This window comes from Odontesthes bonariensis, chromosome 11 (genome assembly GCF_027942865.1).
Source record: "Odontesthes bonariensis isolate fOdoBon6 chromosome 11, fOdoBon6.hap1, whole genome shotgun sequence".
Taxonomy (NCBI): Eukaryota; Metazoa; Chordata; class Actinopteri; order Atheriniformes; family Atherinopsidae; genus Odontesthes; species Odontesthes bonariensis.
The window spans coordinates 27,289,494-27,311,406 of record NC_134516.1 but is presented as its reverse complement, the minus strand read 5'-3'; the positions used below and the strand labels follow the sequence as shown (position 1 = coordinate 27,311,406).

The 21,913-nt window shown below is 43.4% G+C and overlaps 5 non-coding genes across 5 annotated transcripts; all 5 read left to right on the top strand.

The window, feature by feature from the left end:
• Positions 1-16,686: 16,686 nt before the first annotated feature.
• On the top strand, positions 16,687-16,760 carry trnat-agu (transfer RNA threonine (anticodon AGU)). Its single transcript has one exon. It is a non-coding gene; the product is annotated as a tRNA-Thr (tRNA).
• A 608-nt stretch (positions 16,761-17,368) lies between these two features.
• trnat-ugu (transfer RNA threonine (anticodon UGU)) lies at positions 17,369-17,442 on the top strand. Its single transcript has one exon. It is a non-coding gene; the product is annotated as a tRNA-Thr (tRNA).
• A 304-nt stretch (positions 17,443-17,746) lies between these two features.
• trnat-ugu (transfer RNA threonine (anticodon UGU)) lies at positions 17,747-17,820 on the top strand. Its single transcript has one exon. It is a non-coding gene; the product is annotated as a tRNA-Thr (tRNA).
• A 262-nt stretch (positions 17,821-18,082) lies between these two features.
• trnat-ugu (transfer RNA threonine (anticodon UGU)) lies at positions 18,083-18,156 on the top strand. The gene has a single exon. It is a non-coding gene; the product is annotated as a tRNA-Thr (tRNA).
• A 3,268-nt stretch (positions 18,157-21,424) lies between these two features.
• On the top strand, positions 21,425-21,506 carry trnas-aga (transfer RNA serine (anticodon AGA)). Its single transcript has one exon. It is a non-coding gene; the product is annotated as a tRNA-Ser (tRNA).
• Positions 21,507-21,913: the final 407 nt, after the last annotated feature.

The window sequence follows — 21,913 nt, the reverse complement described above, 5'->3', positions numbered from 1 at the left end:
GTATCTGACCAAGCGTAATTCACCTTCTTTAAAACATCCCATGTTCATTCCTCACATGTTGCAACAAACCTTTTTAAATGTCAGAAGTGTTCATTTTCAGAGCTGAATTGAATGCAGCACGATCTGACTGGGTCCCAGGTGAGGTTTATGAGTGTAATTAGAGCAGGTAGAGCACCAATATAAAGTCAGCTGCAGCCTCAGATGAGTTACAGCCCAAATCTTCTCTCAACAGCAGTCACTAGATTGCTGTTTTTGACCAGTTTTATCTGAATTGTGTTGCTTCTGTTTTGTCTTGTTCAACATGTTGTTTAAGGTTTTCTTCAGGTGAGTCTTCATGTTTAATGGTTTAGGTTTTTGTTCTCCTATATACTAAAGTTTCTTTCTTTTCTTTTGAAATCCAAACAGGATTTCCTGGCTTTGTGTCCTGCTCTTCAGCATTGGAACATGTTATCCCCCCCAGAAAAGCAAGTATATCAACATTTAGGTGCAGTTTATATAAAGGCAGCCAACATGGGAATTTGTTTAGTCTGGACATGCTCAACCCATGATGTTGGTAGGAATGAGAGGGAAGAGGGTCTGCAACTATATTAATCATGCAGCACCAAATCTTACAATATATTAGACTTCAGGTTTAATGACCCACTTGAACTGCAAATAGTCCTTTAGCTTTGTTTATTGTTACTAAACATATTGGCAGTGATACAGAGGCTACTGACAGCATGACTAACCATGCTGTCATACTTTGCTTCAACTAATTTCTGGGCTCAGGTCAAAATAGTGGCTCCTCTGGCTCTGGTAGTAGCATCTCTGGGTCTGGCCACAGCAGCGGCTCCTCTGGGTCTGGCCACGGCAGTGTCTCCTCTGGGTTTGTCTCTGGCTCCGGCAGCGGCTCCTCTGGCTCTGGCTATGGCAGCGGCTCGTCTGGCTATGGCAGCGTCTCCTCTGGCTCTGGCTATGGCAGCGTCTCCTCTGGCTCTGGCTATGGCAGCGTCTCCTCTGGCTCTGGCTATGGCAGCGTCTCCTCTGGCTCTGGCTATGGCAGCGGCTCCTCTGGCTATGGCAGCGGCTCCTCTGGCTCTGGCTACGGCAGCGGCTCGTCTGGCTACGGCGGCGGCTCCTCTGGGTCTAATGCTGGCTTTACTGAGCAGGACGCAGACTTTGCTCGTTTCCTTGCTGCCCTAATGAACTTGAAGATCGACAGTTCTTTCCCACAGTCTGTCTGGACCTCCGACCAGGTCCCTAAGGACACATCTGAGATGCGCACTGTATACCCTTCATCCCACATCGTCCAGTCCAGCAATGGCTACCAACGAGCCCGCGACTCCAGTTCGTACGCCAAATACTCCCAGGATGCTTTTGACCACGCTGATGCCAAGACTGGGTCTAAAGGGCAGAAGTTGTACTAAGGTAAAGCTGGACAAGTGTCTGAAGTATTGAGACTCCTGTATCAATACTGACCCCTTCTGTTTTCTGCAGGTGACTCTCATGGACACTTCCATGGAGATTCCAACATGTGGCTGAACTCTGGCAAAATAAACTTGACCAATAAAATGAGGTCTGTGTATTGAATACTTTAACTCGAGGTTTGTTTTCACTTCATAGAGGATTGCGCCTTCACCACACCCACTGAGGCTGACTCTGCTTTTGAAGGGCAAACTGAATACTGCTGCTTTAAATTCCACCACTACATGTTTCCTTCTCCTCATGGTTGAATTGCATTACACAAACCCAGACCAAAACAACAATAGCAGCTGACCAAAGTGCTAACAGGAAAGCCTTGAGGAACATGAACAACACACACAATAAGACTAGAAGACACCCATAAAACACACAAAAAAAAAAAGCACAAGCATGGATATGCTTTAGTTACAATAAAGTAAAGCTAAACTAATGGAATAACAGAAGGCAACAAGATTGTCAAAAGAGAAGGGGTTAAAAATAGATGAGATTAAAAGCCTGGGCATAAAGATGGGTTTTAAGATCTGTTTTAAAAACAGCTAAGGTGGGAGCCAGGCGGATATGAAGCTCATTCCACAGTTTTGGGCCAACAACTGCAAAGGCCCGGTCCCCTCTACTTTTTTTAATCTGGAGCGGGGCACCACTAAACGCAGTTTGTCTGCTGACCTGAGGGCCCTGGAGTGGCTATGGATTTTTAAAAGATCAGCTAGGTAAGGGGGTGCCAAACCATGTAGGGCTTTAAAAACAAATAAAAGAATCTTAAAATTTATCCTGTATCGTATGGGGAGCCAGTGGAGGGCAGCAAGAACAGGAGTGATATGCTCACGCCTTCGTGTCTTGGTGAGAAGACGGGCTGCTGCGTTTTGGACAAGTTGTAGCCGCGTGAGAGAGGTGGAACTTATGCCGGCATATAGGGCGTTGCAGTAGTCTAAGCGGGAGGTGACAAAGGTATGGATGACATTTTCAAAGTTTTTAAAAGATAAAAAAGGTTTAACCTTGGATAAAAGCCTTAGTTGATAAAAACTGGATTTTACGACCATACTGATTTGTTTCTCCATTTTAAAAATTGGATCTAAGGTCACACCAAGGTTTTTTGCCGTGTCTTTGACATAGGGCCCAAGAAGGCCTAGGTCAATAGGTGGGGCAGGGGAAGTATTGGGACGAAACACTAAAACTTCAGTTTTTTTTTCATTAAAATTTAGAAAATTAAGGGCCATCCAAGCTTTGATATCCTCCAAGCAGTTGACAAGGCGTTTGAGGGACTGGGGGTCATTTTCTTTAAAAGGCATATAAATTTGAGTATCATCGGCATAGCAGTGGAAAGATACATGGTACTTTCTAAGAATAGACCCAAGGGGGAGCATATACAGGGAAAAGAGGAGAGGGGCAAGAATGGATCCTTGCGGCACGCCACAAGAGAGAGGTGCAGAGGAGGACAGTGAATCCCTCAGACAGACAGAAAAGCTTCTTTTTGCCAGGAAGGATGTGAACCATTGAAGGGCAGTGCCTCTGATGCAAACACAGTGCTCTAGGCGTGAAATTAAAATGTTGTGGTCAACCGTATCAAAAGCAGCAGTGAGGTCAAGTAAAATTAAAATTGCAGAGTCACCAGAGTCAGTGGCTAATAAAAGATCATTAAAAACCTTGAGGAGTGCTGATTCTGTGCTGTGGAGTGCTTTAAAGCCAGACTGGAGGGGTTCCAGGATGCCATGAGTCAAGAAAAGATTGCAATTGCTGTAGTACTAATTTCTCTAGGACCTTGGATAAAAAGGGGAGCTTTGAGATGGGTCGGTAGTTAGAGAGAATTGTGTTGTCCAAATTAGGTTTTTTGATGAGTGGCTGTACTACTGCATTCTTAAAAGACTGTGGTACACAACCTGAGGCAAGGCTACAGTTCATAATGTTTAATATGCTGGAGCCTGTGGACTCAAGTGTTTGCTTGATAATAGATGGGGGCACTACATCTGATTGACCAGAGGGAGATTTTAATTGGCCAATTGTTTTGGTTAAGTTTGCCAGAGATACAGATTCAAACTGATCAAATGTTACTGTGGATGTGATGGGGATAGAGGGGTCAGAGGAGGGGGGGGGTTATCATAGCTCTGATGTTGGTGACTTTGGAGACAAAAAAATAAATCAGCAGTTACTGAGAAGGTGTTTAGCTCCACATGCTGGCTAGGGTTGAGAGCACTATTTATAGTGCTAAACAGAATATGCGGTTTATCCCTATTTCGCTGGACAATGTATGAGAAATACTTGTTCTTTTCGGATTTGACAGTTCTCTGGTATTTTGTCCAGGTTTCCTTAAGAATGTCTAGTGACACGTGTAATCTGTCTTTTTTCCATTTGCGCTCCGCCCTCCTGCACTCTCGTCTGACAGCGCGTGTAGTGTCAGTCAGCCAAGGCTGTTTCTTGGCTTTAGGGCGCAGGGTTTTAACACTAGAACTACCACGGAGGGGTCAATTGACCTTTTTACCTAAAAGACCCACAAGAGGGTCATTTGACCCTTTGGACCCCCTGCGGACACTCCTTTTGTTGTGGAAATGTGGGTTGAGTGCTGTATCTCTGCATCTTCGTTCCTTGGAGAGGAGCTTCTTTCACCACAAAATTCTTGAGGGAAATGAAGCAGTAGTCCACATGCACTGGTATTTATCCATCTAACAATTGCGATAGATAACCAATTGGGATAGATCAGCAAGGTACATTCATTTGAAAATTGTACTAAATGTAAGCTGATTGTGTTAACTGTAGGATACTTGTACATAGCCATTTGCAAGGATGTACTAAATGATTGAGACATGTACAAAAGCATTTGAAATTTGATGAAAGCAATGATAAATGCCATTCTGTTGTGAGGAACTGCAAATTAGTTTTGGGATTTGTCCATGTTTTGAGAATGACATCTCAGTTTCAAGAAATGAGCCAAACCAATGGAGAAAAACTGTAACACACTGTCCGCCAAACTGTGCTATCTGTCTTTGCTGCTGATATCTTCATGCAAGTTGCTATTTACCTGTGGTGATTTTGGAGGCTGACAGCCCTTGGGAAGAAGCTGTCTGTCCCTGTTTGTCTTGGCTGTTACCACTGTAAGGTGTGACCCCCTCACCCCACACACGGCCCCTAACAGCCTCATTACCATAACAAAATGAGTGATTAGTGTATTCGGTAAAAGCCGCCGGGTCAAATGACCCCTCTCTGGTACTTCTAGGTAGGCAGAAAAATCCTGGTAGTTCTAGTGTTAAAAGGTGCAACGCAGTCCAGGATGTTATTACACGTCGAATAGAAAGATGCAGTCAGCTGCTCAACGTCACAGCAAGCAGCGGGGTGGAGTTAATAATGCGTCGCCGACGCACAGAGGCGCGCGCACTTGAAACATTTACAAGGCAGGGGACTTCAAATATTATCGGCATGTGATCGGAGAATACAGCGTCAAGAGTGTTCAGGTTTTGCACGATAAGCCCATAAGATAAAACCAGATCCAATGTGTGCCCCAGTATTTGGGTAGGGCCCGACACTGACTGGGCAAGATTAAAAGAGTCAATAAGGTTTAAAAAGTCAGTTGACAGTGGCTTGGACGGACAGCAAACGTGAATGTTGAAGTCACCCATTAAAAACACACGATCATATTTGGTCATGACCCCCGACAAAAACTGGGAGAAATCTTGTATAAAATCCTTATTGTATTTTGGGGGACGGTAGACCACAGCGCATAGCAGTGGTTGGGGGAAGAGCAGTTCGAACGCATTCATTTCAAAACTTGCGTACTGCGCCATCGAGACTTGTCTGCATTTCAAAGAGTTTTTGAAAACAGACGGCAAACCGCCACCACGACCTGTAGTCCTTGGTGCGTTTAAAAAAGAACAGTTTGCAGGTAAAAGCTCCGTCAGGGGGCTCAGCTCACCTGGGCTCAGCCAGGTTTCTGTGACGCACAGCAAATCCAACTGGTGCGATTTGAAGAAGTCATTTAGGATGAAAGTCTTGTTACACAGCGATCGTGCATTCACAAGTGCAAACCTGATGGGAGCTGGTTCACAGTCCTTTCGGAGTGTCCAACCCACTAGTCGGAGATGACAGCGGTTCACCCCTCCTCTGCGGAGCCGAGGTGAACGGAGGCGTTGGGTGTGGCAGGCCTCGGGGGGAGCGACGACGGTTCTCTGCCAGGTGTACGCGGGTTCCAAGGAGCGCCGTGACACAGTCAGGCTGCGATCGGGAGGAAAATCAAGTGCTCTGGTCCGACGACTTGATCCAGCAGTCAGCGACAGATGGATTTTCAGCTTCACCAGTCGACCACTGCGCTTGCCCCGACGTTTACGCCTTCGGCACCGCTTCAGGTCAGGTCCGCGGAGTATGCACACAGGTAAATCCAAAGAAAGTAGAGGGGGAGGAGGGCTCCGTCCACCATAACTCCAACGCAACATATCTTCAAAGTTTGTGCGGATGCCGAGGAGAGACTGTCGGTCATAGACGAGCGGACCGTCCACTTTGATTGTCACACAAAACAACGTCAAGACAAACACAGAGAGACACACGAGAGCTGACAGCAGCGGACGGCAGGCCACACACACTGGCGCCATCACGCCCCCATCAAGTAAGGCTATGATGCTCAGTACAGTGGCCCTGCTTGACCTTGCACCATGAAGGTGGTTCAGTTAAATCTGCACTCGCTGGCCTTTTCCAAGCTTTAATTGCATGTGACTCGTTAACCTATGCTACGTAGCCTTACCCCTCTGCTTGGCACCACTTGGTGTCTTCTGTGTGCCTCATCAGAGCCATACATCTCTCTTAAAGGAGAATTCCGGCATTTTTACAAACATATCCCATGTTTTGGAGACCAAGGAAAGTTTGCCAAAGGGAAAACCGCGAGAAATATTCATGCCCGCTGCGCAAAGTTGTCCGATTGCGCTGATTTCCATGAAAGCGGGCTCTATCGGGCAAGCTTTTAACCTTTCCTGAGGCTCTTAACGTGTATCAAAATACTTTTGACCGAATTGGCCGTGGTGTCAGTAGCAATACAATTCAACCCAGGGGCTAACCATACCATTAGCTAGCACAGACATTATAAATTTTGAGATTTCAAAAACAGCGCTCTTACCTTTCTCAGCTTCCGTGTTCCACAGGCATGCGCACAAATTAATCGATCGCCAAAGTCATACACTATAGTATTCCAAAATTGTCTTTTTGTCCACCAAAAACGACCCTCGGGAACCGAACTACACATTGCCATGTTTGTTATTGTTTCCTATCGAACAGCTGACTCGTTTCAACACCCATATTCGCCATGATGTCATGACATGTCACATGACTGCTGGAAGGAGCGCACCTTCGCCCATTATTCAGCTGCGGGAGATAAGAACCCTCGGGATTTTATTGGAAGCAATTTCGAGATGGATAGTTCGTCATATTCTGATGTTGGAATGGAAGAGTTTGATGGTCGGGGTTATCTTTTAACTTTTAATGGTATGGTTAGCCCTTGGGTTGAATTGTATTGCTACTGACACCACGGCCAATTCGGTCAAAAGTATTTTGATACACGTTAAGAGCTTCAGGAAAGGTTAAAAGCTTGCCCGATAGAGCCCGCTTTCATGGAAATCAGCGCAATCGGACAACTTTGCGCAGCGGGCATGAAAATTTCTCGCGGTTTTCCCTTTGGCAAACTTTCCTTGGTCTCCAAAAGATGGGATATGTTTGTAAAAATGCCGGAATTCTCCTTTAACCAACTGTCTCGACTTGCCCTCTGTGTGTGCGGCCTTTGTTCATCTCACCTGGGACACCAGCTGGAGGGCTATGACACTGTGCTTCATACAGACTCGGTCCTTAACGTGGCATCATCACATCTTCCCATGTTGGTTTTCATCCTACACAAGACTTAAATATCTCCTCTGCTTTTGTTTTCCTGATTCTACCACATGTGGAAGATGCCTTTTCAAATTCCCTCGAGTGCAAAGCTACATGATCAATTTGCAAAATATTTTTTAACTCCTTCGGTTCAGATCACTTGCTATTAAACTAGCAATAGTTGGCACAATCAAACTTTCAAAGTACTCTCCCACAGTAGGCTCTCCGATACGGCCCTCTAGAAAAGGTCTCCAAACAGTTCTAGCAGAGTCTCAGTGAATGGAAGTGTGGAAATTATTAGACCTTTTGCAGAGTGGACTGGAGAGCTGTCCAGGGTGTACCCTGACTCTTTCAATTGGCAGCAGGGATAGGCTACAGCAGAGATACTCATTGCGCGGCTCCTCAAGCTTTAATTGGTGGCTCGCACTCGCATAGTAGCTTATAACAATATGGTAACAATAACAAATTTTGTCAAATAACATACAGCAAATACTGCACAGTATCAAGTATTTTTATTAAGGCTTAATGGTGTTTCCTAAAGGGGGCACTGTTAAACCTGGCAACGCAGCCCGCTTAAACCACCGTCACACTTGACCGCAGTGCACGCTAGCTCCATTAGCGAGATGCAGGCACAATGGGTCGATTTTTAATTAAAAAAGGACTAAACCATGCTCATCTTGAATGTCTCACTATGATTGCAACAAACTACAAATACAACATGAAGAAAGTCAAGGACATGCATGCCAGCTTCCAGTATTGAGTATTAAGGATTCCAGTATTCAGGTAAATGCGGTCTTAATTGAAATTGTATTGGCTGTGTTGTTTCTTTTTTTGTGGGATGTTTTATATGTAGAAATGCATATTTGCAAAAGGGGACTTAGTATGTTGTCACAAAAGTGGCTCTTCCCTTGATTTTGCTCTGCCAATGTGGGTCTTGTGGGAAAAAAAATAGAATCACTGGGCTAAAGGCTTCCACTACCCTAAACTGGATACATTGAGTAAAGTAAATGGATGGTAAGATAGTTCCAGTGAGGAACCTTGGAGTTATTTTTGACCAGAATTTATCATTCAATGCACATAAAACAGGTTTCTAGGACTGCCTTCGTTCACCTTTGTAATATTGTTAAAATCAGGAACATCCTGTCTTAGTGATGCAGTAAAACTGCTCCATGCATTTGTTACAGCAGGATTTGACTACTGTAATTCTTTATTGCATTCAGAGGATGCAACATCAATAGGCATGTTCTGGCACAACCTGCCATTACAGAGTGGAAAGGCAACAAGTTGCCTATTAAAGTACAATAGTCAAAGAATATTCTACATTTGAAAAGGTTTAAAAAAAAAAAACAAAAAAAAAAAAAAAAAAAAGAAAGTGAAAATTAATATTCAAATGTGGAAAAACATCTGCCTTGAGTTGGCACACTGCATGACGGGGTCAGGTCACAGGAGTCATTGTCTGGTAAAGCGTCACTGCTGAAAGTTGATTCACTTGATGGCAGAAAGTTCAGGGCCCAACTTGACTGCAGACACAAAGAAAGTGATTTTAACCCCCAATAATATATAAAGCCCCGTCTGGAAATACTTCAGATTTTGGTCAGTTCATGGAAAAATTTAGAAGCCTTGACAGTTGTAAACGAGCTACAGTTAGCGTATCATTCGACCACCAGCAACATGAGGTTACATCTTGAAAATAGACTTTGCATAACAGGAAACAAAAATTGTTAAATGTTTCAACTTTAATAAACCACCTATACAAGTAGTTAAGTCTGTTAACTTTAGCCAAAAAAAAAAAAAAAAAAAAAAACCCTAGGCAAGGTCATCATTTGACAAGACTGCTGAAGACAGCACTGGCTGTGGCTCAACTGTAGAAGAATATTTAAGGAGTATCCAGCCAAGTATTTCAAGCACAACGTTGGTTTGGCAAGCCTTCAGGTTGGCTACCGTGCACTCAGCAACCTATAGAAGGGGTTGCGTCTGGCTGCCATGTACAGAGAAATGGCTGTAAAGGATGCTGTAGCTGATCGCTATAGTCAATTGAGCAACTATTTAACACTTCCATAGCAATTCCTCTCAAGATGCAGAGCTTTGAGACGCCATGTTTGAAACCGAAAGCAGAATGTCCGAGTCAAATATGACAGGTGATGCCTGCCATTTGCCTTGAACCCAGATGGTGTACACAGGACATTGTTTCCCTTAGTCAATCATTCTGAAGCGAGATCATTTGACAAGATTTTATTCAAAGACTAAAAAGAATCTGTGCCGTTGGGATTCAGCTTTCCAATCTGAAACAGAACCAGATTAGTTAGAGCATTGAGATAAAGACATTTGCAGGTACCACTCAACATACCCTCTGCACATCATGTTCAGCTCTAGCGGGCACTTGGGAAGAACTTTTTCTGCTGCCCAGAACCATGGCTGTCAGTAATATGCTCCTTCAAGTAGTGGACATCCTGAAAGTAGTCTTTGCCCTTCTCATGCTGCTGGCTGAAGGTGCTGTAGGTTCCAGAGGGGTAAAAGCCGTACAAAAGCCTGTAGTCAAAGTCAGGAGATCCACCCACACCAAAGCGTGGCACCAGTACGGTTGCAGATCCCGGTCCAGACCCTTGGCGGTCATCCGGGTAGCCGAATTCCTCCGTCTGCTGCTGGTAATTCCCGAGTTCAGCTTCCTTGGTGACACTGGAGGTCTCCCCTGACTGGAGGACAGGGCCAGGTGGTGACAGAGGGGCTGCAGGGAGAACGTCAGTGAGGCTGAGGGCTTGGGCTGACGCATCCTCAAAGACTGAGGGAGCAATAGCCCACTGGGTTTCTGTGTGGAGACATTTCACAATTAGTCCTTTTCACAGCAGAAGTTCTGAAGCCACAGAGTCTTAACATATTCTTAACCAAGCAAGATTTGCTAGTGACAACATGAACACACAGACACCTTTAGGCTTACAAACCTATTTTGGGCCATCTACACTCCAAGCAGAAGATTTACCTTGTGGTCCAGATTGGGCAGCTCCAGGTTGCAGAGCGCCAGCGTCAGATCCTACGTCAGGCACATAAGTGACAGTAGAGTATCCCGTCGCAGGCAGGCCAGAGCTCAAGCTGCTCAATGCTGGACCCGTCTGAACAGCCTGTGGGACACCAGAAGCTTGCACAGCCATTTGCACGGGCACAACGGAGCCAGAGCTGCTGAATCTTGGGTCTGCCTGAAGAGCACCTTGGACAAGGCCGGGAGCTTGGACAAAACCGGGAGCTTGGACAACCATTTGCGTTGGCACAAATGAGCCATAGCCACTGAATCTTGGGTCTACCTGAAGAACAGGTTGACTTAGACCAGAGGCTTGCACAGGTGTCGCCATATAAACGTCACTGGAAGCAGTGTAGGGCACGGTCACCGGGCGGCCAGCGGCTGCTCCCTGGTAAGAGCCAAAATGACCTGCAGCTCTTGTGCCGCTGCTGCTCTGGCCTGCTGATTTTGAACCTGGGTGCATGAGAACAAGTTTAGCAGAAGCTGATTCAAGCAAGCATGTAATGTTTTACCACAACAGATGATAGTACACCTTTAGTGGGAAAACCCCATGTAGCAGCAGTCAACAAGGCAAAGAGGGAAACCCTGAAATCATGTACAACAAAGAGTAAGAATGTAATATTAACTAGTGTTTCCAATCAATCAAACAAAAACTGTGAAAGACAGCTTGCGCTTATACCTCAGGAAGAACCCAGCAGCTGTCATGGTGAAAACAAGCTATGAGAGGAAACAGCAAGGGTGAAGGTTTATAAATAATGCCACAGACCAGCCCAGACCAATCAAAGCTTAACGTGCTAACAACAGACAGCTGCTTGTGAGGGACTATCAGGACAGGTGGACGCTGGAGGCTCATCTGGTTGCTCTGGTATCAGCCTCATTGTCTCCTCTCGCCTCCACCCTCCTGTCTGTGCTAAAGGCACTTAGTCACTGCCAAATATTTTACTGTCGTAAAATAGCTCTACCCAAAATGTCGTAATTCTCAGATTTTCTATTTCAGTTAAACGTAGAAGCTGGAAATAACATCCTAGATGTTGAGTTTTCACACCGACCCACTGACGCATTTAACAAGTTAACTGAGGCCTGTAGAGTCTGAGATGTAGCTCTTATTGGTCCTTTAAAGGAGACATGTTTTGCCCTTTTTGGTACAATTTCCCGAGATCTTACTGAAATGTGTGAGACAGGTCAGGAGCTCCTGGTCTTATTGGCCAAGTTTTTACCCAAAAGTGTATTTTATTTCCTAAACATGATGCTTTTCTAACTTTAACCCAGTACTTTTAATGTTTTACACCTTTCGACCAAGTAGTTCTGGAAAAAAAGGTGAAAAACGAATGAAGGAAACAACGGTCTGACAGCAGTTCAAAGACTGGTGTCAAACACAAGTCCCGTGTTTAGGAGATGGTTGACTATCCTCTGCATCCTTTTTAATCTCCTGACTTGGTCAGTGTTACTTGTTGATAATCCAGCGGTGCAGGATGATGTTTCCTATTAGTTTTGGCAGAACTGGTGCTCAGCTGCTGGCACAGAGGAATAACTGGCCCAGCAAAGAGCCTCCAACAAATAACCAACCGGCTGATCCAGAACTTCCTGCAGCTAAACAAAGAGAAAACAGAGGTCATTGTCAGCTGTTAAAAATCTGAGCTCAGCTTCAGGCTGTGATGTTAAAAAGCACAAACCAAGCAGGAATCTGGGTGTTATTATGGACTCAGAGCTGAGCTTCAGCAGCCAGATCAGCTCAGTTAGGACAGTGTTTCCCAACCTTTTTTGGCCCGAGTACCCCCTCACACATACAAAGCGTGCGATGATTCTTCAAAAGTAGAGCAACACAGTGGTTATTACATGAAAATCATTTTATTTAATATCCTTAACTTGAACATAAAATTCTCAGGCTTTCTCTCTCTTTTTTTAACCTCAGTTGAATTCAACATAAGAATAAAAAACATTTTCTTGAAATATAAATAATTAACCAAAATAGCATAAATACTAAATCAAAATAATCTTCCTTTGTTATCTAACTTAAACAAGTAACATTTCTCTTTTTTTAAGAATACATGAACATAACTAATTTCTCTCTATTTTTAAAGGAGAACTGCGGTATTTTCAACATTAAGCCTCTTTTCTGAGTCGTCTGCAATGTTTTAGCGTCTGCACCGCTTTTTTGAATTTTACTGCTGTCTCCGGTATTTGCCTAATTTTGATTCTTCTCAACCTGCCTCAGAATGGCAAGTCATGTGCATGTACAAAAAGGTCCGTAAAAGCACCATAAACGTCCGTTTTCAAAATCATCAACTCACCGGAGTGGTTACTGGTGTGCACTGGTAATCCATATCAAATTTCGTTGCGAAAAGTTGCTTCTGTCGTGTTTTATTTGACATTTTGTACTGGATGTTCGTTGATATTACTCCTCCACCGCTAAGAAAAGAGTTTGAGCATGAACTAGCAGTTCTGCTTTAAGAATACATTAACAGGCCTAACTCATGTAACATTCATCACAAAACAGGAGTCTCCTTCATACCGTTATCCCTATTGATGAGCTCGACATAGACCCATGCTGAGAAGATTTATCTTCTTTAAAATTGTATTAAATAAATAGCATATTACTAAATTCCACAGCGGACATTATTTTGTCCACATATTAAGAGCTTAGGACTAAACACTTTTTTGGGGCTTTTTATGCCTTTAATGCTAGGACAGTTCGAGACACACAGGAAGCATGGGGCAGAGAGAGGGGGAAGATATGCATCACAGGGTCGAACCGGGGCCAGCTGCAGTGAGGACTGTAGCCTCTGTTCATGGGGCGGCTGCTTAACCCACTACGCCACCGACCGCCCCGGGACTAAACACTTTTTTGGGGCTTTTTATGCCTTTAATGCTAGGACAGTTTGAGAGAGACAGGAAGCATGGGGCAGAGAGAGGGGGAAGATATGCATCACAGGGTCGAACCGGGGCCAGCTGCAGCGAGGACTGTAGCCTCTGTTCATGGGGCGGCTGCTCAACCCACTACGCCACCGACCGCCCCGGGACTAAACACTTTTGTGTGACGTCTTAAAATAAATAAATAAATCCCTGTGTGCCGCGCAGCCCCTACAGTACCTCTGCGTACCCCTAGGGGTACTCCTAAAATTCACTTTATTTTGAGGCTTTTTCTTCAAATTAAAACCCCACTTTCATAATTACTCGGGACTCTTTGTAAAATGCAAATAAAACCAGAAAGATATGATCTTAGAACTATTAAAAAGTTCTATCTAATTAGAACTAGTGCAAGTTCGGTGCCATCTGTTGGTTTCCTTAGCGAGGAAATAGTTTTTGAATTGCTCTGTATGAATGAATTGGATTCATTCTGAATTGAATTAATTGGATTATAATTACAATGAATTAAACTCCAATTGGCCTGAATTGGACTTTATTACTGAAGTGCCCTGAGATGACATTTGTTGTAATTGTAATAGTTTATTTTGGCAACATTTTAAACAAACTGACATTATTCTGTCTTGGGAAACACTGCTGGTGGAAAACATGATACTGGCTGCTGAAAAACTGGCAGAAGTGGACCTTCCAACGTGACAGTGACAGGAAGTAATCAGCTGAAGTCGTCCAGAGATTAACAGAGAACACAAATCAACATTCTGGAATCCGGACTTCACTTCCATCCAGAATCTGTGGTTGGAACCACAGACCAGAAGAGACAGAACAGAAGCCTTCACAAAGTTGTGATGTCATCACTGTAGTGACATCACAATCCATGTCATCTCTGATCTTGTTTGACATCACAAAGTTTATACAGGCCAGACATTTTCACTGCTTTTTCACAGCTGGTCAGGAGTTTATCTAACTTTTTTTTTATTTTAAGTACTTACAAACAACAAGCAAAATGAGTCAAACCAAGAAATCATCTCCTCCACTTCAGTGGTGTGACATGGCAGACGACGATTTGCCCGAGGGTTTCTACACGTGTCCCATTACTTTTGGCAGTAAGGAAAGTTATGAGGAACCCAGCAACTGTTGGAAAAAGAACAATCCCAGGTCTCTGCTGCAGCTGGGACTCCTCACTCAGAGGATGTCCAGCTCCTGCAGGATCATCTCCAGGCCTCCGTAGTTCCTCCAGTCAAGTGGAAGTTTCCAGTTTGACAAACCGAGGGGATTCCCTCTAACGCCTCTGCCGCCGACCGAGATCATGGATCAGAGAAATGACAGAACTCTTACCGACAGAAGAATGACAAGATCAGCTATTTATAGCATGGGATGGATATTCTGAGGACAAAGCTGCTGAAGAAACATTTCTTTCTGACAGGAGAAAAAGACAGAAGAGTGGCAGCAGAGAGCGGCTGCTCCATGACTGAGGAAAAACTAAAGAAGTGGAAAAGTGTTTGACGTGTGAGCGGCATCTCCGTCAAAAGTGTGAGCAGGAGCTCAAGCAGTGCAACCGAGTCCCTGCAGGATTGTGTGAAACTCTGAAAGCAGCAGCAGCAGAAACTGAATATCAGAGTAGAGCTCAGGAGGAGCAGCTGAAGCTTCTGCTTCTTCCATCATTACTTAGAGAGATGACACTGGAATGGCACTGAGATGCTTTGGTATTCAGAGCTTTTATTGATTCTTTAAGGGTGGCAGCTTCATGACACTTTCTCCAGTCTGACCCTCACTTGGAACACAATCAGACATACTGGGACATGTGGGAAAGGATCACAGTGTTCATACTGTTCATATCTGAGAACATCCACAGGAAGACACTTTATCATTTACATGTTGATTCTGTCTTTCAAAGTCAAATTCTTACTGGAATCCATGTTATACACTGTATGCTGACACGTAGAAATAATCCCATTCTGCTTGTAAGCAGCTCTTAACAGAAACCAGCATGACTGCACTGTTATTACTGTATTATGTTGATGCATGAAAGCAGCTGAATGATTGTGCTGTAAACACTGAGAACAAGCTGCAGATGTGGCGGTTGTGTTGCTTTTGCTTCACAGTCAGTTTAGACAACATACAAAACAGCTTCAAAGATACTTCCAGGTGAGGCGTGAAGAAAGCTGTGAGCACCGTAACATACAATAAATACATTATTACTGACCTGGACAGTGATGCATTCAGGTTCAGTTACTGCTGTCCCATTTTTAATCACATATATATAAAGGATCCCTGCTTCTGTTTTCATTTACATCTCATACAGCATTCATACAACCCATGTTTGCCACCATTGCCTGGGCTCTGTGAACATGTGTTGCATATTATTTACAGTTCAGATCAGAAACCTGAAACAGAGAGCAAAACAGCACACGTGATGCCTGCTGACTGAGAACAGAGCACCACTGCTTCTGAAATCACAAGAAGTGATGTCATCACTGATTATGACTTCACAGTTTTGCATGACATCACAGTGGAAACATGACATCAGAGGACATGACATCACTGTAGTTTCTAAAAGCCTGAAAGACAAAGCGCCTGAAAAACAACACGTACTTAAAAAGTCATTTAGACAAACGCTAAAAAACAACAAGCAAAACGAGTCAAAGCAGAATATCCTCTCCTGCACTTCTGTGGGGTGACCATAGTAACAGAGCTACAGGCTGTCTAAGCAAATAAAAACACCTGAGTTCAGCCATTTTGCTTTTCAATTCCTCCTTCTGTAGCTCATCAAACATAATCAAGTAAGCCTTTTACAAGAGGCAATATTACTAAAAAACACAGTATGCACAGTGTTTCAATTTTCAACAGATAAACAGATACAAAATAATGAACAACATTTCAGTCCAGGAACTGAACATGTTTTAATCTCACTGTGGCACAGTCATTAAATACTTCTACAAGAGGGAATATTGCTAAATAAAAAGTCAAAATCTTAAATTAAGAGTTCCTTATATGCTCTGAGAAGTTATATCATCTTAACTTCCAAATTGCGCGCTACACATTGCACACGGTCCATTCGCTGAACAGGCGACGCACGCAATGCCTGCAAATACAACCTCTTCACTTCACTCTTTGGTAGGTCTATGCAGCATTAGCTAAAGTAGGATACGTGGTTGAAGTAGGGAAAATCGTGCCTATGTTATTCTTCCTTGGCACATATCAGTGGTAGCGTAGTCTGAAGGATGTATTTGGGAATTTTTACAGGGGCACAACGCATGTTTACAGAGGCACGTGTCCCGGTAAAAAGTGTCTGGTGACGTGCCTGCATTAGATTACCAAAATTATGACTATGCTACATACACCTTACTTCAAAAGTACACTCCTTCGGGTGAGTAAAATTCAAGCACCTTGTGCAAACCTCTGTGCCAGTGAGGATGCAGAGATTACATGAATATCAGAAATAAATCACAAAAACCACTTCCTGAGGTGGATCCAGTTCCTGCTCTTTATTCTTTCATCAGTTTTATGAACCATGTGGCGCTGTGGCTTAGTTGGTCAAAGTTTCTGTCTAGTAAACAGGAGATCCTGGGTTCAAATCCCAGCAGTGCCTGTGGGCCTTCATAGCAAGCTATGACTTAGCATAGAAAACAGCTTTCTACATAATTACTTTAACTAGTCCACTTAATGAAAGTGCGTATAAATAGCACACAGCTTTTAAAGTCTCATTTATGCCTATTTTATACTTTCAGAGTGTAATTTTCCTCCGTTCATATAACAAGTCAAATGGTTAGGGTACAGTACGGTGGAGCTTCTCCTCCTGTCACACTACATAACATCAAAATGAACGTACAAACCGTGAAATAGTCAGAGTTAGAGTAAAAGCTGAGGGCAGGACGCCATTTCCTTGAAATATGTAGCTTAAAATAATATGCAAAAGCATAAAAAAGCCTTGTAAAAACACAGTAAATGACTTGGCGTGTAATAAGTACACCGCTTCATGAGATCTGGCTGTAACTGGTGAAAGTGACTTCCTCATGAACAGCAGGGTCTGAGTTGAAAACCCAACAATATCTGCAAAATATGATGAAGTTTCGAACCAATTGGAGGCACTTCTACTCATGGCTTTAACTATTCTTGAGAAAAAGAATCACAAAAAACACTTCCTGAGATGGATCCAGCTCCTGCTCTTTATTCTTTCATCAGTTTTAAGAACCATGTGGTGCTGTGGCTTAGTTGGTCAAAGTGCCTGTCTTGTAAACAGGAGATCCTGGGTTCAAGTCCCAGCATTCCCTTAAGGTGTTATTATGTACATCAACATGGTGCCATAACTGTTTACAGCAGTGCTTTAGGAGTGCTGGACTTCCAAAACAGTCTGTACTTGGAGGCACTTCTACTCATGGCTTGAAATATTCTTGAGTTACAGAAGATTCAACTGGTACTATATCCAATGTTTTCACTTATGGAGATAATGTGAATAACATCAAGCTCTGATTTATGCAGAGATCACATGGATATCAGAAATAAATCACAAAAACCACTTCCTGAGGTGGCTCCAGTTCCTGCTCTTTATTCTTTCATCAGTTTTATGAACCATGTGGCGCTGTGGCTTAGTTGGTCAAAGTGCCTGTCTTGTAAACAGGAGATCCTGGGTTCAAATCCCAGCAGTGCCTGTGATCCATCAGAGCAAACTATGACTAATTATGAGAAACTGGTAGTTATCAGTGTTCTACTGAATGCTTTGCATTGTTGGTCTTCATCAAATGATGGGCCTTTCAATGAGCATCATGGTTATTATGAGTCTGTTCTTTGGTCAGACTTGATAAAAATGTTTTTTAGAAGTCACAGTTAGTTTTGGGAAAGTCTCTCGAGCTCATTTTCTGAAATTGATCAAGTTCATGCTCTTTATTCTTTCATCAGTTCTATGAACCATGTGGTGCTGTGGCTTAGTTGGTCAAAGTGCCTGCCTTGTAAACAGGAGATCCTGGGTTCAAATCCCAGCAGTGCCTGAAAGCCTTCAAAGCAAGCTATGACTTAGCATATAAAACAGCTTATTATCAGCTTTCTACTAAATCCTTTTCACTCGTCCACTTAATGAAAGTGCATATAAATAGCACACAACTTTTAAAGTGTCATTTATGCCTATTTTATGCTTTCAGAGTGTCTCTGCCAGCAGCAGCACAGTCCATCACCCAGCATCGGTAGGTGATGACGTAATGTGATGTGATATTAAAAGGTGCAGGCCTTTTTTGTTCATATATTTTTTATTGCTTTCACATAAAAACAAATTACACACCAAACAGAAATGCATAATGTAAAACGTTACTGAAAACGAACAAAACAAAAACAAAACAAAACAAAAGTTTTCTGATTTATGCTTTGTAATAATAATGTCAATGTCAAGGTAACTAAACAGAGGCCTTTTGTTTTTATATCTCAACAGAAACTGAGACCCACTGACGAGTTTCTTCTTTTCCTGATGTACCTGTCAGTGGGTTTTCCTCCCAGGGATCTTGCAGAGAGGTTCAGCATTCACCGCACTGCTGCAAGTGGAATCATCTCCACATGGACTCATTTCCTGTACTGCCTGTTAGGAAGCCAGCGCCTTTGGATTCCTCCAGCGACAGTGAGAGCTCACCTGCCAGTTGAGTTTGCAGCTTTTTCTGACACACAGGTGGTCCTTTATTGTACGGAGATATTTTGTCAGACGCCATCCTCTCTGCTCCTTCAGAGTGAGGTTTTTTCCACATACAAATCTCACACTACATTCAAGGCCTTGATTGGCATGGCACCCCACGGTGCTGTCACCTTTGTGTCCGGACTGTATGCAGGCTCTATGAGTGATCCCAGATCTTTAAGCAGTCCGGGATTGTAAAGCTGCTGAAGCCAGGTATGGCCATCATGGTGGACAAAGGGTTTGTTGTGGACAACCTTGCTCCTTGTAAGGTGTACCGGCCGGCCTTTCTCAGCAACAAACAACAAATGAGTCGAGAGGATGTCAGACAGACGCAGTCAATTGCATGGCTGAGAGTGCACGTGGAGAGGTGCATAAGGAGAGTGAAAGAGAACAAACTCTTCCACAAGGAGATACCACTGTCTATATGTGGGAACATTGACGAATTGTTCAGTGTGGCCTGCTTCCTGGTCAATTATCAGAATGGGCCGTTAGTGAAGGCATGGGCAACTCAGCAATGAATTGGGAGCACTTTCAATCAGTTCAAACAGCAGTTCTTTAAATCAGTTCAAATGATCAGTTCTTTCAATCAGTTCAAATGATCAGTTCTTTCAATCAGTTCAAATGATCAGTTATTTCAGTCAGTTCAAATGATCAGTTCTTTCAGTCAGTTCAAATGATCAGTTCTTTCAGTCAGTTCAAACCATCAGTTCTTCCAATCAGTTATTGTTCATTTTTAGAAATCTATACAAAACCTGAACTGATCTTTATTGTTTGTTTGTGCAAATCTCTACCAGTGTAGAGGTTGTATTGTTCATTGTTGTAATGAGATGTGTGCATCTTTTGAATATGGAATAATAAATTATTAAAGCTGCAGTCGGCAGGTTTTCAAAATTCCGAGTCTAAAGTCGGAAAATTCAAACTGATACAACTTTCAGGTCCCTCCCCCAACCTCTAACAAGCTCCGAATCGCCCCCCAAACCCCTCCCCCTCTGTGGACGAGGTTGTGCACGTGAGTTCACACCAGTGTGAGCGCACACAAGCTGGGGCAGACTCACGCTCAGCAGCGTGTGCACAAGCTGTGATTGACAGGTAGGATTCCTCCACCCTAACTTGATTGGTTAAAAACAGCCGGGAGCGCTCGGTTTTTGCAAGCATGATTACAGGCTTCAGAGGGAGCTACAGATTTCATTATTTTTTCTAAACAGCCTATTTAATATTCTACTTCCAGAATCCCATGACAGTTCAAGCTAATATGACTAAAAAAAAGTTGCCGACCGCAGCTTTAATTCAAAAACAGTCTTGGTGTCATTGTCATCATTACATTAGCTTTGGGTTTTTCCTGACTTGAAATTAAAATGAAAACGCACAGAGATGACATTACAACATGTAGAATTTACTAAGTAAATATTGAACAACACTTATTCAATAATCCAATATCAACAACCCACATAGATTTTTACACTCGGGCTCTCATTTCAATGAGTACAAAAGGTATGGTCTCAGGTCAGTTGTAAGCCTTCATTAGTGACCATTATCACTTCAGGTTTTGTATAGATTTGTAAAGATGAACACCATCACAACCAAACAAGACAGTGCTTGTATAGCTGTGTAAACCTGATTGAATCGTTACCTCTAGTTCTGAAAAGTTTGTACTTTTCAGGGTGCTGAAAATCTACAAATCTAAAGTATCTACAGGACAACTGTCCTGAATGTTATCTACACACAGTACATACTTACTACTATAAATATCAGAGAGAGAGAGAGAGACAGAGAGAGAGAGAGAGATCTATCTATCTAGCTATTACTTCTGGCTACTGCTAGCTAGTTAGCGATAGCACCGGAAGGAGTGGATCACACACTCGAGAGAGCGGAAGTAGAACAGGAGTAGAGTCTTGCACAGAGCGAATTATTCACAGAGCGAATTGGCTAACAGACGAGCCTGGGACGCAGTGCACGTGAGCAACATGTTTAGTGACAGCAAGTGGACAGTGACAACGGTGAGTTCATACACTAAGAGTGACTTTAGTTTTCTCTTCTGACCATCATGCAGCTATTCATTTAGTCATAGAGAGAAATTAGTTGCATAGTTGAGCATCTAGTGCTAACTAATAGGCTACTAGACGAGCCTGGTGCTCGCGGCGGCTGCGTGGGCCGGAGGACAGAGGACAGCCGCGGTTGTCCTCCTCTGTTCTCCTGGCCTCCGGCTAACGGAGACTCCGCGGAGCACCAGGCTCGGCCCCGTGGCTCACGCTCCTCGGCGGCTCCGTCACGAGACGTCGATGGGCTACCGACGGAGAGGCTCCATTATTGATTCAGGGTTGCTCAAAGTTAACCTGGAAAGAAGCACAAGTTCCTTTGAACATTTGATTAAACAAAACAAAGGCCAGACGTGTCGTTGATCACATGAACTTCTGCACAGATTGATCTCTGAAGACACAGCTCCTTCCTCTGACCCATTTCGAAGAATGACCATTTCTAACAAACAAAAAAAAAGCTTTTTCTTGATCGCCATAACTTAGGTCTGTCTCAGGAGTTGAAGTCCTTCATGAAGATGATGAGTTGTAAACGTTGAATGTCAAAGGTGAACACACCTGTAAGTGGTTGTTGTGGCCGAGAGGTTAAGGCGATGGATTAGAAATCCATTGGGGTCTCCCTGCGCAGGTTCGAGTCCTGCCGACAACGATAAAATTATTGACCCAGGGTTGCTAAAAGTTAACTTAGAAAGAAGCATGCATGGGTTCGAATCCCATTCTCGGATTGTTTGTTAATTCTTATTCCACTTCTTACAAGCAGGCTTTTCAAACAATGACTTTGTTGCAATATTTTTATTTGCCTACACAAAGTTCATTTGGGCGATTGAATCTATCATGAAGAATTTTGAGTGTGACTTCAGGCTAATGTGAAAGAGCTGTCTTTCTTTCAGTTTGCACCCAACTTTGCCACATCCAGCTGTTAATCATTTCCTCCACAGAGGACAAAGTTAAGACAACTGGAGAATGCAGGCGTCGATCCCGCTACCTCTCACATGCTAAGCGAGCGCTCTACCATTTGAGCTAATTCCCCTTCGATTGATGTATTCTTAGAGCTTC